Genomic DNA, 16469 nt, shown 5'->3' on the forward strand with positions numbered 1-16469 from the left:
GTAGACTGACCTCACTGTGCCTCCATCACTGATGCAGGGGAGAGCAGACTGACACTGCTGTGTGTGTTTCATTGACCCTGTAAAAAGCTGGCTGGCCCCACTGTGTATATAACACTGACCCTTGGGAGAGCCGATTGACCCCATAGTGAGTGTATGACTGGCAGTGGGGAGAGCTGACTGACTCCATGTGTTAGTCGCACTGACACCGGGGAACGTAGACTGGCCCACTATGTGTATATCACTGACACCTGTGAAAGCAGACTGACCCCACTGCGCTTTCAGCATTGTCCCCGGTGAGACCAAATGAATCCCACTGTTTGTATATCACTGATGCTGCAAAGACCAGACTTACCTCACTATATCTCTGTCATTGACCAAGCTGAGAACAGACTGATTCCATTGTGTTTCTGTCACTGACAAAGGGGATGACAGACTCACACAACTATGTATGAATTACAGAAAGTGAGGAGAGTAGACTGACCCCACTGCTGGTGTATCACTGACACTGGCAAGAGCAGACTGATCACATATTACTCTGTCACTGACCAAGGGTGAGCAGACTTATCTCACTGTGTCTCTATCACTGACATCGGGCAGAGTTGACTGAAACTACTGTATCTCCGTCACTGAGACAACAGAGAGCAGACTAACCTCACAATGTTTCCATCACTGAACCCAGCAGACGGACGCACTGTGTCTGTATGACTTCCACCGGGGAGAGCAGACTGACCCCACGGTTTGTGTATCACTGACACTGGATCGAGCAGACTGACCCCACGGTATCTCTACCACTGACCCCGGGATGAGCAGAGTTACCTCACTGTTTCTCTGTCACTGACCAAGAGTGAGCAGACTGACTTCAGTGCCTGTCACTGAAGTCGTGCAGAGTGTACTGACCTCGCTGTGTCTGGGTCACTGACCGCGGGGAGAGTAGATTGACCCCACTGTGTGCACATATCTGACCACGGTGACAGCAGACTGACCCCACTGTGTGTGTCTCACTAAGCCCGGCATAGCACACTGACACCACTTTGTGTGAAAAACAGAAACCAGGAAGAGCAGACTGACCCCATAGTAAGTGTATCACTGTTACTCGGGAGAGCAGACTTACACCACGGTGTCTGAATTACTGAATCCCGGGATATCAGACAAACCCCACTGTGCCCATATGTCTCACTCCCTGAGAGAGCAGACTGAACTCGCTGTGTATGCATGACAAACATCGGGTAAAGCAGACTGACGCCACTGTATCTCGGTCACAGACCCCCAGGAGAGTGGAGTCTGATCCCACTTGGTCTCTGTCTGACTCAAAGCTGTGTGTATCACTCATCCTGGGGAAAGCAGACTGTCTCCACTGTGTCTTCATATCTAACCCGGGGAGAGAAGACTGTTCCACTGAATGTGTATCACTGATGCCGGTGGAGAGCAGACGGTCCCCACACTGTATCTATCACTGATCCCTGGGGGAACACACTGACCCCATTGTGTTTGCAGCTCGGTCCCGCGGGAGAGCAGACTGATATCACCGTTTTTGCATCACTGATCTTGGGGAGAACAGACTCACGTCAGTATGTGTGTATCAGCAACCCCGAGGACAGGAGGCTGATCCCTCTGTGTCTGTCTCAGTGACCCTGCGGGTAGCAGACTGGCACCTCTGTGCCTTATCATCAATACCAGGGATAACAGACTGACCGTTCTATGTCTCTATCACTTACTCGGGGAGAAGTGACTGAACCATCTATGCGTGTATCACAGATCCCGTGGAGAGCTTATCGACCTTCCGGTGTGTATTACACTGTCCCCGTGAAAAGCAGACTGAATCCATTGCGTGTGGATTACAGAACCTGGGGAGCGCAGACTGAGCCCAAGTGTGTGTATCACTGAGGCTGGGGAGAGCAGACTTACCCACTGTTTCTCTGTCACTGTCCATTAGGAAAGGAGACTGACCCCACTGTTTGTAGGTCACTGATACCGACGACAAAAGAATGACCGCACAGTGTGTGAATTACAGAAACCCAGGAGAGCAGACTGAACTCACTGTTTGTGCATCACTGAACCGGGGACGGCAGACTGGCCTCATTGTATGTCCATCACTGAAGGAGAAAGTGAGGACTGCAGATGCTGGAGATCAGAGCTGAAAATGTGTTGTTGGAAAAGTGCAGCAGGTCAGGCAGCGTCCAAGGAGCAGGAGAATCGACGTTTCCGGCATGAGCCATTCTTCAGTGTCCATCACTGAAACGGAGTCAAGCACACTGACACCACGGTATCCCTGTCATTGACCGCAGGTGAGTAGACTGTCCTCACTGTGTCTCTCTACCGGATCCAGTGGAGAACAGACTAACAACACTATGTGTGTTTTACTGGCACAGGGGACAGCAGACTGTAGCCACTCTTGTGTGTATCACCAGCACCTGGCAGAGCATTCTGAGCCCAATGTGTCTGCTTTTCTGACCCCGGGGAGAGAACACTGACACCGCTGTGTCTTTATCACGAACCTCAGGGAGAGCAGTTTGACGCACTGTGTCTGTATGTCTAAATCCAGGCAGAGCAGACTGACCCCACTATTTATATATCACTGACATTGGGGAGAGCAGGCTGACCCCATTGTGTGTGAATCACTAAATCTGGTTCGAGCAGACTGACCCCATTGTGTCTCTCTCATTGACCCCGGGTCGAGCAGAGTGACCCCCCCCCCCCCGCCCACTGCACCTCTGTGACTGATCACGCATCAGAAGACTGAACTCAGTGCCTCTGTCACTGAAATCGGGAAGAGCAAACTGATCCCACTGTGTCTCAGTCACTGATCGCAGGGAGAGTAGACTACCTCAACTGTGTGCACATCTCTGACCAAGGGTGACAGCATACCGAACCCACTGTGTGTGTATCACTAAGACCGGGATAGCACACTGACATGATTTTGTCTGAAACACAGAAACCGGGGAGAGTAGACTGTGTCTGTATAATTGACGCCAGGCAGAGCAGACTGATTCCACTGTGTCTCCGTAACTGACACAGCAGAGCGCACACTGACCTTACTCTTTCAATGTCACTGAACCGGCAGCGAGCAGCCTGATCCCACTATGTTTCTGTCATTGACACAGGGGACAGCAGACTGACACCATTGTGTGTCAATCACAGAAACTGGGGAGAGCAGACTGACCGCATTGCTTGCGTATCGCTGACCCCGGGGAGACCAGACTGAATCTCACTGTGTCTCTGAGATCGGGCAGAGCAGACTGAAACTACTGTCTCTCCGTCACTGACTTAGCAGAGAGTAGACTGACCTCACTCTGTCTCCATCACTGATGTAGGGGAGAGTAGACTGACATCACTGTGTGTGTAACACTGGCCCCGTGGAGAGCAGATTAACTCCGCTGTGTATTTAACACCGAACATGGGGAGAGCTGACTAACCCCATGTGTCTGTTTCACTGTCTAGTAGTAATGTGTACCAGTGACGCCTATCAAAGCAGACTGACACCATTCTGTTTGTAGCACTGTCCCCGGCAAAAGCAGACGGATCCCACTGTTTGTGTATCATTGACCCTGAGGAGAGCTGACCGACCCCCCTGTTTGTGTATCACTGCCTTTCGGCAGAGTAGAGTGACCCAATTTTGCGTCTATCACTGACCCCAGCAGAGCATGCCGGACCCAATGATTCTGTCTCACTACCCTCGCGAGAGCAGACTGACCCATTTGCGTCTGTATCACTGACTCGGAGGAGATCAGACTCATGCCTCTTTGTGTGTATCAAAGGGCCTGATACTGCAGACGGATCCTACTGTGTGTGTTTCACTGACCCCGGGGAGAGCAGACTGATCCAGCTGTGATTGCATCGCTGAGGCCGGGGAGAACAGATGAGTCCCACTGTGTTCCTGCCACTGACCGCGGGAAGAGTAGGTTGACACCATTGTGTGTATATCACTGACACCGGCGACAAAAAACTGACCACACTTCCTGTGTATCTCTGAGCCCGGGGACAGCAGACTGACCCCACTGTGCAAGAAACCGAGGAGAGCAGACTGACCCAATGTGTCTGCATGAAGGACTGCTTGGAGAAAAGACTGACCTGACAGTTGTGTATCACTGACCCTGGGGACAGAAGACTGAGCATATTGTGTGTGTGTGTATCACTGAGTCTGTGTCGAGCTGACTGACTCCATTATGGGTATATCACTGAAATCGTGTCGAGCAGACTGACCCTATTGTGTTTCTGTCACTGACATCGGGCAGTGCAGACTGACTCTGTTGTGTCAGGTACTGACACAGGACAGATTGAACTGAACTTACTGTCTTTGTCACTGAAATCGAACAGAGCAGATTGACTCCATTGCGTCTCAGTCACTGACCACGGGGAAAGTAGACTGACCACATTGTGTGCACATCTCTGACCACGGTGACAGCACACCGACCTCACTGAGTGTTTATCACTTAGCGCTGGGACAACATAATGACACCACTGTGATTGAATCACAGAAAACAGGGAGAGCAGACTGACTCCATTGTGCGTGTTTTACTGAAACCAGTTCGAGAAGCCAAACCCTACTGTGTCTCTGTCACTGTCCCAGGTGAGAGCAAATTTACCCCAATGCGTCTCTGTTACTGACCATGTGTGAGCAGGCTGACCTCAGTCTGTCTGTCATTGACATCCTGAAGAGTATCTCAATCGATTGTTTCTCTATAACTGAAACAGCAGAGAGCGCACTGACCTTATTGTGTCTCTGTCACTGACCCAGGGGAGGGCAGACTGACTCAACTGTGAGTGTATCGCTGACACAGAAGAGAGCAGACTGACTCCACTGTGTGTATCACATTCCCCGGAGAGAGCAGACTGACCGCAATATGTGTGTGTACCGACCATGGGGGGAGCTGACTGACCAGAATGTGTTTCTGTCATGGACCACGGGAAGAGCAGACTGACCACACTGCATATCACTGATCCACGAGTGAGCCGACTGACACCAGAGTTTGTGTATCACTGACACCGAGGTAACCCAACTGTCGCCATTGCATGTGCATGTCAGCAGACTGACCCCACGTATTGTCTATCACTGACACGGGGCAGAGCAGACTGACTCCATTGTGTGTGTAATCTGAAAACGTTTCAAGCAGACTGAAACTGCTGTCTCTCTGTCACTTGCACCGGGGAGAGCAGACTGACCCCAATGTGTCTCTGTTGCTGACCGTGGGTGAGCAGGCTGACCTCACTCTGTCACAGTCACTGACATCCTGCAGAGCAAACTCAATCAATATGTCTCCATAACTGAACCACCAGAGAGCCGACTGACCTTACTGTATCTCTGTCACTGACCCAGGTGAGGGCAGACTGTGTGTGCATCATTGATCTAGGGGATAGCAAAATGACCCCAGAGTTTGTGTATCACTGACAATGGGAAACCAGACTGTCCCACCTGCGTGTCTATCAATGTCATGGAAGAGAGCAGAATGAACCCACTGTGCGTCTGTAAATAACCTAGGTGTGTGGAATCTGACCCGAAGGTGTCTCTGTCACTGACACAGAAGAGAACGGACCGATCCCACTTGGTCTCTGTCACTGACCGAGGAGAGAACAAAGATAACCCAAATTGTGAGGAATACGAATCCGGGGAGAGACGACTGATCCCACTGTTTGTGTACCACTGACCGAGGACAGAGCAGACTGACCCTACTGATTGTACATCACTGATCTTGCGGAGGGCAGGCTGACATCACCATGCGTGCATCACCAACCATAGGGATTGCAGTCTGACCTCTCTGCGTCTTGATCATTGACCCCGGCGAGAGCAGCCTGACCCATTTGTGTCTGTGTCATTGACTCGGGGAGAGGAGATTGACCCCTCAGTGCGTGTATGGCAGGCAGATCCCACTGTGTCCAACGTCCCAGGGAAGAGCAGTCTGACCCAACTGTGTGTGCCTGAACTCGGGGAGAGCAGACTGAGCCCACTGTGTCTGCGTCTTTGAGGCCGGGGAGAGCAGACTAACAGCACTGTGTCTCTGACACTGATCGCAGAGAGAAGTAGACTGACCCCACTGTATGAACATCACCGACACCGGCGACAGCAGACAGAGCTTATTGAGTGTGTATCTCTAAGGCCTGGGACAGCAGACTGACCGGACTTTGTGGGAATCACAGAAATCATGGCGAGCAGGCTGTACGAATGACTCCGCAGTGTGTTTGTACGAATGACTTCGCAGAGTGCAGACTGACACCATTGTTTGCGTATCACTGACACTGGGGTGATGAGACTGATCCCACTGGGTCTCTCGAACTGACCCACGGTAGAGAAACCTGATCCCACCGTGTTACTGTCACTGACACGGGGGCAAAAGACTGAAACCACTGTGTGTGAACCACAGGAACCGGAGAGACCAGACTGACCCGACTTTTTATGTATCACTGACCACGGGGAGACCAGACTGAACACACTGTGACGCTAGCACTGACTATGGTTCAGCAGACTGACCTCTCAGTGTCGCTATTACTGATATCGGGAGAGCAGACTGAAACGACTGTGTCTCCGTCAGTGACCCAGCAGAGAGTAGACTGACCTCACTGTGTCTCTGTCACTGCCACAGTGGAGACCAGACTAACCCTGCTGTGTGTGTAACACTGATCGTGGGAAGAGCAGACTTGAGGATATAAAATTTGATCTTAGCTTATTATTAGACGCAAAAGTAGATGTAGATTTTTAGTAACACAAATGGCATTTCAATTTAAAAATACAAGAAAATGACTGAGTGTAGTGATTTAGCCCTGTGAACGTGAACTGCTATTTTGCAGAATTAAGCTGAAATCCAAAGATAAGAGTACAATACCGTTTTCATAAAATGAATTCTGACACATTTTTTGAACATTCGCTCTAACCTTGAACCACAAAAATGCATGATGATTTACATAAATAAGTACCATTTCTCAGGAAGTGAAATTGGATTCACTTGCTGTAAATCATGTCACCTTATTATATGTGACTGATCTTTTCTTGTAATTAATGCTGTACTACCTGTTAAAAAAAACATAATGTGTAATTTTCGAATGTAATTGCGCAATTCACCACGGAACGCAGAAGCTTTAGCCTCTGTGTTTCTGGATAGAATTACGTCAAGGTTCCTCAATTCAATAAACTAATGAACCTTGCTTTTGAACAGAACACATTCATTTAATTCTTTTGACGATCTCGAACCAAGAGTCCTCTCTTGAGGGGTCGAAAATCTTCATTTTGGTGTCATGACACATTTCAGCTCGGACAGGTTATGAACAGCGGTGTAAGAGTTCATCGTCCTTCACTATTGAGTGCTGAGGAATTCGGCCTGCCAGACGTGAGTATTATCAGAGCATTTAGTTTTCGTCTTATTCAAGTGCTGTCTGTCGTGTTTATTTTCCAGTATATCCCGAAAGGATCTGTCTAAGCACGGGTTGGGTCAACGGGAATCTTTACAAAGGGGGGGAGATAATAACTGAGGTTGGGGGTGCTTTTGTACTCATGGACAGTGGTTTCCAAAAATTGCTGAACTCTGAATTCCCGAGATTTGTTTATTTCTGTTTTTTTAAAAAAAAATACTTCTATCTCCCCAGCTTCGTTTATTCCCAAGATTTAGAAAAAAAAAGATCTCCTAAACTTCGTTAATTTCCAGGTTCTAAAAAGTCAGATCTTTGCATCTTCAACAGTTTTCAGAGGCTGGTCGCCTCAACAGAATTATTAAGGGCAGTTATTTCAAAGAGAGGCAGGTGGCCTCCGATATTTGGAGTTATTAGGGAGGCCTGTGGCTCCCGATATTTGGAATGATTAGGGAGGCCTGTTGCGCCCAATATTTGGAATTATTAGGGAGGCTGATGGCCCACGATATTTGGAATTGTCAGGGATGCAGTTGGACCGGGATATTTCAGAATATTACGGAGGCACGAGGCCACCAATATTTATGATTATTACGAGAGCAGTTGACCTCAGTGTTTAGTACAGGTGGTTGATGGTAATTTAAAATATATTGACTAAGATTTATCTGCTTATAATAGGACAAAAGGAGGCCTGGATCTTATAATAAGTTAATAGCCGATAAGAAAAACTTAATGATACAAAAAGACTTATGTTGTGTTTGAAAAGAAAATATGATGATAGTGTAAAACAAATGCTAATTTAAAACATATTTGTGCGTTTAATTAGGGTGTGTGAAAGTCTGATTCGTGAGTATTTGATTTAAATCAGTTGATATGAAACCGAAGTAAAATTAAAATGGGTAATTACATAGGCAGAACAGATTGTCCATTCTGAACGTTAGTAAAATTATGCGAAAAAGTCAAAATGCTGGACTGTTTTGAATGTGATTTGCATTTTGGAATTTAACATGATTTCCTTTAATGTTAATGATCATTCAATGGTTATGAAATAAAATATTAATTCCTGTTCCTTTTCAAGGCCCTACTGTAGTAAAGAATAAGATATGGTGTGTGTGCGTGTGGGGAGGGGGGGCGCGGTTTGGGGGTGGGTGGGTGCAGAGCGAGAGAAAGAGATAGAAAGCCTTTTGGCTTGTCGAAACCTTAATCCTTGGTAATTTTGTTTGAATGCACATTTGATTTGTGTGATTGAATGTTTGTCCTCTGTTCCTTGGAGCTCAGGATACTGGACTGGTTAACACTGATTTGCATTTTGGAAATTCAACATATATGGGTGGCACGGTGGCAAGCACTGTTGCCTCATAGTGCCAGCGGCCCGGGTTCAATTCCCACCTCAGACAACTGTCTGTGTGGAGATGGCACATTACCCCCGTTTCTGCGTGGGCTTCCTCCGGGTGCTCTGGTTTCCTCCCACAGTCCAAACGTGTGCAGGCTAGGTGCATTGGCTATGCTAAATTGCCCGTAGTGTAAGGTGAAGGGGTAAATGTAGCGGAATGGGTCTGGGTGGGTTGATCTTCGGAGGGTCGATGTGGACTTGTTGGGCCAAAGGGCTCGTTTCCACACTGTAAGTAAACGAATCATAATTTCTTTTAACGTTAAGGATCCTTCATTGATTATGCATTAAAATATTAATTCCTGTTCTTTTTACAGGTCATGACTTCCCTACTATCAGTTTCAAACAAATCTGTTTTATACTTACATGAAAGCCAAGCTTATTTGAAATCAGTTTAGAACAGAGGGCGACATCATTAAAAACCTTTTTTTTATTTTGAACTTGTTTGCTTCCACTTAATTTTAAGACGGCTGCATATTATTGGTGATTATTGGTAAATACAGTTGTAGTCGTATTCCGAGACATTCACCTGAAGAGCAAGATTTGTGAAGGTTTGTAGCTCAGGTTGAGGTTTAGGGTGTAGGTTTGCTCGCTGAGCTAGTGGACCTGTGCCTCACCACCCACTTCACTTACAACATAGTCTACAAACAAACCAACGGCACACCCATTGGATCACTGCTATCAGGATTCATAGCAGAAACGGTAATGCAAAGACTAGAATAAACAGCCCTAACAAACGTCAAACCAAAAATCTGGGTCTGCTATGTAAATAACACCTTTGGCATCACAAAACAAAACAAAACAAGATAGAAGAGATATTTAACATAATCAACAACACCATCCCAGGCATAAAGTTCACCAAGTAGGAAGAAACCAACAACAAACTCGCATTCCTGGACGTCACAGCCAAAACAAAGGACAACGGAGAACTACAAACCTGTGTGTACAGAAAACCGTCAAATACTGACCAAATACTTAACTACACCAGCAACCATCCCAACACACACAAGCTAAGCTGTATCAGAACAGTATTACAACGAGCCACCACACACAGCAGCACAGACGAACTTCGGAAGACAGAGGAGCACAATCTATACAACGCATTCAAGAAGAACGGATACTCAAATAATACAGTGCGCAGATTACTCAAGAAAAAAACACGACAAACAGACCAAACACAGCCAGAAACCCTAACCAACTTACGATATATCAAAGTTACAGAAATGACAGCCAGACTACTGAGACCCCTCGGAATTCTAGTAGCACACAAACCCTACAACACTCTCAAACAAAAAAAAAACTTATCAACTTAAAAGACCCAATACAACTCATGGACAAAACCAACGCCATCTACAAAATTCCAAGCAGAGACTTCCACAAACACTACGTAGGACAAACAGGAAGAAAGTTAGTCACCAGAATACACGAACACCAGCTAGCCACAAAAAGACACGACACTCTCTCCCTCGTAGCCTACACACGGATAAGACAATACCATTTCGACTGAGAAAACACATTTATCCTGGGACAGGCTAAGCAAAGACATACCAGAGAATTCCTAGAGGCCTGGCACTCCAACCACAACGATATAAAAAAACGCATAAATTTAGATACCATCTATCAACCCCTCAGAAAACGAACAGGAAATGACATCACCACAAACACCAGGAATCGCATTCAAGAGAAAGTTATAAATAGAAAACTGGAGACAACAGCTTCGCTTCACTTGGAGGTCGCCACTGATGATGTTATCTAACCAGGTAATGAAACACCTGGATATTAAACCTACAGCTCAGCGAGCAAACCTTCATCCTTTCAACTGAAGTTTTTAGGTTGTGACTGAGACCGTCTTCAGGATGTCAGTGATAGACAGACTGAGGTCAGCCTGCTCACACACGGTCAGTAACAGAGACGCATTGGGGTCAGTTTGCTCTCAACTGGGACAGTGACAGAGACACAGTCGGGTTTGGCTTCTCGAACTGGTTTCAGTAAAACACGCACAATGAAGTCAGTCTGCTTTCCCTGCTTTCTGTGATTCACTCACAGTGGTGTCAGTGTCTTGTCCCTGGGCTTAGTGATATACACACACAGTGAGGTCAGTATGCTGTCACCGTGGTCAGAGATGTGCACACAATGGGGTCAGTCTACCTTCCCCGCGGTCAGTGACTGAGACACAATGGAGTCGATCTTCCCTGCCCGATTTCAATGACAGAGACAGTAAGCTCAGTTCAATCTGTGCTGTGTCAGTACGTGACACAACAGAGTCAGTCTGCACTGCCCGATGTCAGTGACAGAGACACAATAGGGTCAGTCTGCTCGACTCGATTTCAGTGATATACCCATAATGGAGTCAGTCAGTTCGACACAGACTCAGTGATACACACACACACACACACAGAATAGGCTAGGTCTTCTGTCCCCGGGTTCAGTGATACACAACTGTCAGGTCAGTCTTTTCTCCAAGTAGTCCTTCATACAGACATATTGGGTCAGTCTGTTCTCCCCGGTTTCTGTGATTCATGCACAGTGGGGTCAGTCTGCTGTCCCCGGGCACAGAGATACACAGGAAGTGTGGTCAGTTTGTTGTCGCCGGTGTCAATGCTATACACACAATGGTGTCAATCTACTCTTCCCGCAGTCAGTGACAGGGACGCAGTGAGATTCGTCTGTTCTCCCCGGCCTCAGCAATACAAATACATCTCTCCCAGAGGTCAGTGAAACACACACAGTAGGATCCGTCTACAGTCTCAGGGCCTTTGATACACACAAAGAGGCATGAGTCTGATCTCCTCCGAGTCAATGATCCAGACACAGTGATGTCAGTCTGCTCTCCCCTACATCAGTGATGGAGACAGAGTGAGGTCAGTCTACTCTCTGCTAAGTCAGTGACGGAGAGACAGTAGTTTCAGTCTGCTCTGCCCGATCTCAGAGACACAGTGAGATTCAGTCTGGTCTCCCCGGGGTCAGCGATACGCAAACAATGCGGTCAGTCTGCCCTCCCCAGTTTCTGTGATTGACACACAATGGTGTCAGTCTGCTGTCCACTGTGTCCGTGACAGAAACATAGTGGGATCAGGCTGCTCTCTGCCGGTTCAGTGACATTGAAAGAGTAAGGTCAGTGTGCGCTCTGCTGTGTCAGTTACGGAGACACAGTGTAATCAGTCTGCTCTGCAGGATTTTAGTGATAGACTAACAGGGGAGTCAGTCTGCTCTCCCTGGCGTCAATTACACAGACACAGTCTACTCTCCCCGGTTTCTGTGTTTCAGATATAATCATGTCAGTGTGCTGTCCCGGACTTAGTGATACACACACAGTGGGTTCAGTATGCTGTCACCCTTGGTCAGAGATGTGCACACAGTGGAGGTAGTCTACTCTCCCTGCGATCAGTGACTGAGACACAGTGGGATCAGTTTGCTCTTCCCGATTTCAGTGACCGAGGCACTGAGTTCAGTCTTCTGATGCGTGATCAATCACAGAGGTGCAGTGGGGGTCACTCTGCTCGACCAGGGGTTAATGACAGAGACACAGTGGGGTCAGTCTGCTCGAAACAGTTTTAGTGATTCACACACAATGGGGTCAGCCTGCTCTCCCCAGTGTCAGTGATATATAAACAGTGGGGTCAGTCTGCTCTCCCTGGAGTTAGACATACAGACACTGTGCGCCACACTGCTCTCTCTGTGGTCCATGATAAAGACACAGCGGTGTCAGTGTTCTCTCCCCGGGGACAAACAAAAACAGACACATTGGGCTCAGAATGCTCTGCCAGATGCTGGTTATGCACAGAAGTGTGGCTACAGTCTGCTGTCCCCTGTTCCAGTGAAACACACATAATGTTGTTCGTCTGCTCTCCACTGGATCCGGTAGAGAGACACAGTGAGGTCAGTCTACTCACCTGCGGTCAATGACGGGGATACCGTGGTGTCAGTGTGCTTGACCCCGTTTCAGCGATGGACACTGAAGAAGGGATCATGCCCGAAACGTCGATTCTCCTGTTCCTTGGATGCTGCCTGACCTGCTGCACTTTTCGAACAACACATTTTCAGCTCTGATCTCCAGCATCTGCAGTCCTCACTTTCTCCTTCAGTGATGGACATACAATGAGGTCAGTCTGCCGTCCCCGGTTCAGTGATGAACAAACAGTGAGTTCAGTCTGCTCTCCCCGGTTTCTGTAATTCACACACTGTGCGGTCATTCTTTTGTCGTCGGTATCAGTGACCTACAAACAGTGGGGTCAGACTGCTTTCCTAATGGACAGTGACAGAGAAACAGTGAGTAAGTCTGCTCTCCCCAGCCTCAGTGATACACACACTTGGGCTCAGACTGCGCTCCCCAGGCTCCGGAATACACACGCAATGGAATAAGTCTGCTCTTCACGGGAACAATGTAATACACACCGGAAAGTCCATAAGCTCTCCACGGGGTCTGTGATACACGCATAGATGGTTCAGTCACTTCTCACCGAGTAAGTGATGCAGACATAGAAGAGTCAGTTTGTTATCCCCGGTGTTCATGATAAGGCACAGAAGTGCCAGCCTGCTACCCGCAGGGTCATTGAGACAGACACAGAGGGATCAGCCTCCTGTCCTCGGGGTTGGTGATACACACATACTGACGTGAGTCTGTTCTCCCCAAGATCAGTGATGCAAAAACGGTGATATCAGTCTGCTCTCCCGCGGGACAGAGCTGCAAACACAATGGGGTCAGTGTGTTCCCCCAGGGATCAGTGATAGATACAGTGTGGGGACCGTCTGCTCTCCACCAGCATCAGTGATACACATTCAGTGGAACAGTCTCCTCTCCCCGGGTTAGATATGCAGACACAGTGGGGACAGTCTGCTTTCCCCAGGATGAGTGATACACACAGCTTTGAGTCAGACAGAGACCAAGTGGGATCAGACTCGCCTCTCCTGTGTCAGTGACCTAGATAAAGTGGCGTCAGTCTGCTGTAGCCGAAGTTAGTGATGCAGACACATCGGGTTCAGTCTGCTCACTCAGGGAGTGAGATATATGGGCACAGTGGGGTCTGTCTGCTATCCCGGGATTCAGTAATTCAGACACCGTGGTGTAAGTCTGCTCTCCCGAGTAACAGTGATACACTTACTATGGGGTCAGTCTGCTCTTCCTGGTTTCTGTTTTTCACACAAAGTGGTGTCAGTGTCTGTGCCGGGCTTAGTGTGACACAAACAGTGGGGTCAGTCTGCTGTCACCGTGGTCAGATATGTGCACACAGTGGGGTCAATCTACTCTCCCCGCGGTCAGTGACCCAGACACAGTGAGGTCAATTTGCTCTGCACGACTTCAATGACAGAGGAACTGAAGTCACTCTGCTCACTCGTGGTCAATGATAGAGAAACAGTGAGGTAACTCTGCTCATCTCGGGGTCAGTGGTAGAGATACCGTGGGGTCAGTCTGCTCGATCCAGTGTCAGTGATACACAAACCGTGGGGTCATTCTGCTCTCCCCTGAGTAAGTCATACAGACACAGTGCGTCGGTCTGCTTTCATTGGGTTCAGTGATGGAGACATAGTGAGGTCAGTCTGCTGTCTGCTGTGTCAGTGACGGAGATGCAGTAATTTCAGTCTACTCTGCCCGATGTCAGTGAAAGAGACACAGTGAGGTAAGTCTGCTCACCCGTGGTCAGTGACAGAATAATATGTGGTCAGTCTGCTCTTGCCAGTGTCAGTGATACACCAGCAATGTCGTCAGTCTACTCTCCTCACTTTCTGTAATTCATACATAGTGGTGTGAGTCTGTCGTCCCCTGTGTCAGTGACAGAAACATAGTGGAGTTATTCTGCTCTCCGCTTGGTCAATGACAGAGATACAGTGAGGTAAGTCCGCTCTTTGCGGCATCAGTGATATACAAACAGTGGGATACATTTGCTCTCACCGGCAATAATGTTGAAAGCCTAGTGGGGTCAGTCTGCTTTCACAGGTGTCAGTGATACACACATAGTGGGAAAGTCTAATTTCCCGGGTGTCAGTGCGACTAACACATGGAGTCAGTCAGCTCTCCCTACTGCCAGTCATACACTCACTATGGGGTCAATCAGCTCTCCCAAGGGTCAGTGTTATATACACAGCGGGGCCAGCCAGCTTTTCATAGTGTCAATGAAACACACAGAGCGGTGTCACTCTGCTCTCCCCTGCATCAGTGATGGAGGCACAGTGAGGTCAGTCTACTTTCTGCTGGGTTAGGGACCGGGACACCGTCGTTTCAGTCTGCTCTGCCGGATGTCAGTGACAGAGACGCTTTTAGGTTAGCCTGCTCTCCCCGAGGTCAATGATATACCAGCAGTGGGGTCAATCTGCTCTCCACGGTTTCTGTGTTTCACACATAGTGGTGTCAGTCTACTGTCCCCTGGTTCACTGACAGAAACTTAGTGGGATCAGTCTGCTCTCCTCGGTGTTTGTGACACACACATACCGAGGTCTGTCTGCTCACCCACAGGTTGTAACAGAGACAATCTGCTCAATCTGATTTCACTGAAACAATAGTTTCAGTCTGCTCTCCTCAGGCTGAGTGGTACATAAACAGTCGGGTCAGTCTGCTCTCCATTGAGTCATTTATACAGACACATTGGGCTCAGTCTGCTCTCCCTGACTTCTGTGATTCACATACAATGGAGTCCGTCTGCTGTCCCTGGACCTAGAGATTCACACACATTGGTGTCAGGCTGCTGTCGCTGGTGTCTGTGATATACACACAGTGGGGTCAGTCTACTCTCCTCGCAGTCAGTGACAGAGGCACATTGTGATTAGTCTGTTCTTCCCGCCGTCAGTGATGCATACACAGTGGCTCAGTCTGCTTTCGCCAGCTCCAGTTATACACGCACAGTTGGGTCAGTCTGCACTCCCCGGGAACTGTGTAACACACACAGTGGTGTCATTTGCTCTCCCCACGGTGTGTGATTCATGCACAGAACGGTGGGTCTGCTCTCGCCCGAGTCAGTGATAACGACACAGAGAGGTCAGTTTGCAATCCCCGGTGTCACTGAGACAGACACAATGAGGTCAACCTGTATTCCCCAGATTTGGTAATTCACACATTGTGAGGTTAGTCTGCTCTCCCCAATATCAGTGATACACAAACAGTGTGGTCAGTCTGCTCTCCCCTCTGTCAGTGATATAGGAACAGTGTGACCACTCTGCTCTCCCACGGGATAGTACTACAAATACAGTTGAGTAAGTCTTCTCTCCCAGGGCTCAGTGATGAACACACAGTGGGGTCAATCTGCTCACTCCTGTGTCAGTGATACCCACGTATGCTCTCGTGAAATTAAATGAAACTGTGACATTGGTGAGTATTCTTTCGCTGGGTCAGTGACGCACACACAGTGGGATCAGTCTGGTCTTACCGGGATTTAATAATACAGACACAGTGGGATCCATCTGCTTTCCAGAGTATTTATGATGCACACGGCATGAGGTCACTCTGCTCTCTCATATGTCAGTGAGAGTGGGATCAGTGAGTTCTCTCTTAGGTCAGTGACAGAGACACAGTCGGATCAGTCTGCTCTCCCCTAGCTTATATGGACAGACAATAGGTGCATTCTTCTTTCTCGCACATCATTGATATATACGCAGTGGGGACAGTCTGCTCATTCGTGTGTCTGTGGAACACACTCTGAGATTAGTCTGCTCTCCACTGGGTCAGTGATACACACAGTGTGGCCAGTCTACTCTCTGCAGGGTCAGTGAAAGAGACACAGTAAGGTCAGTCTGCTCCACCCGCGGTCAATACACA

The sequence above is a fragment of the Chiloscyllium punctatum genome, chromosome 14 (assembly GCF_047496795.1).
Source record: "Chiloscyllium punctatum isolate Juve2018m chromosome 14, sChiPun1.3, whole genome shotgun sequence".
NCBI lineage: Eukaryota > Metazoa > Chordata > Chondrichthyes > Orectolobiformes > Hemiscylliidae > Chiloscyllium > Chiloscyllium punctatum.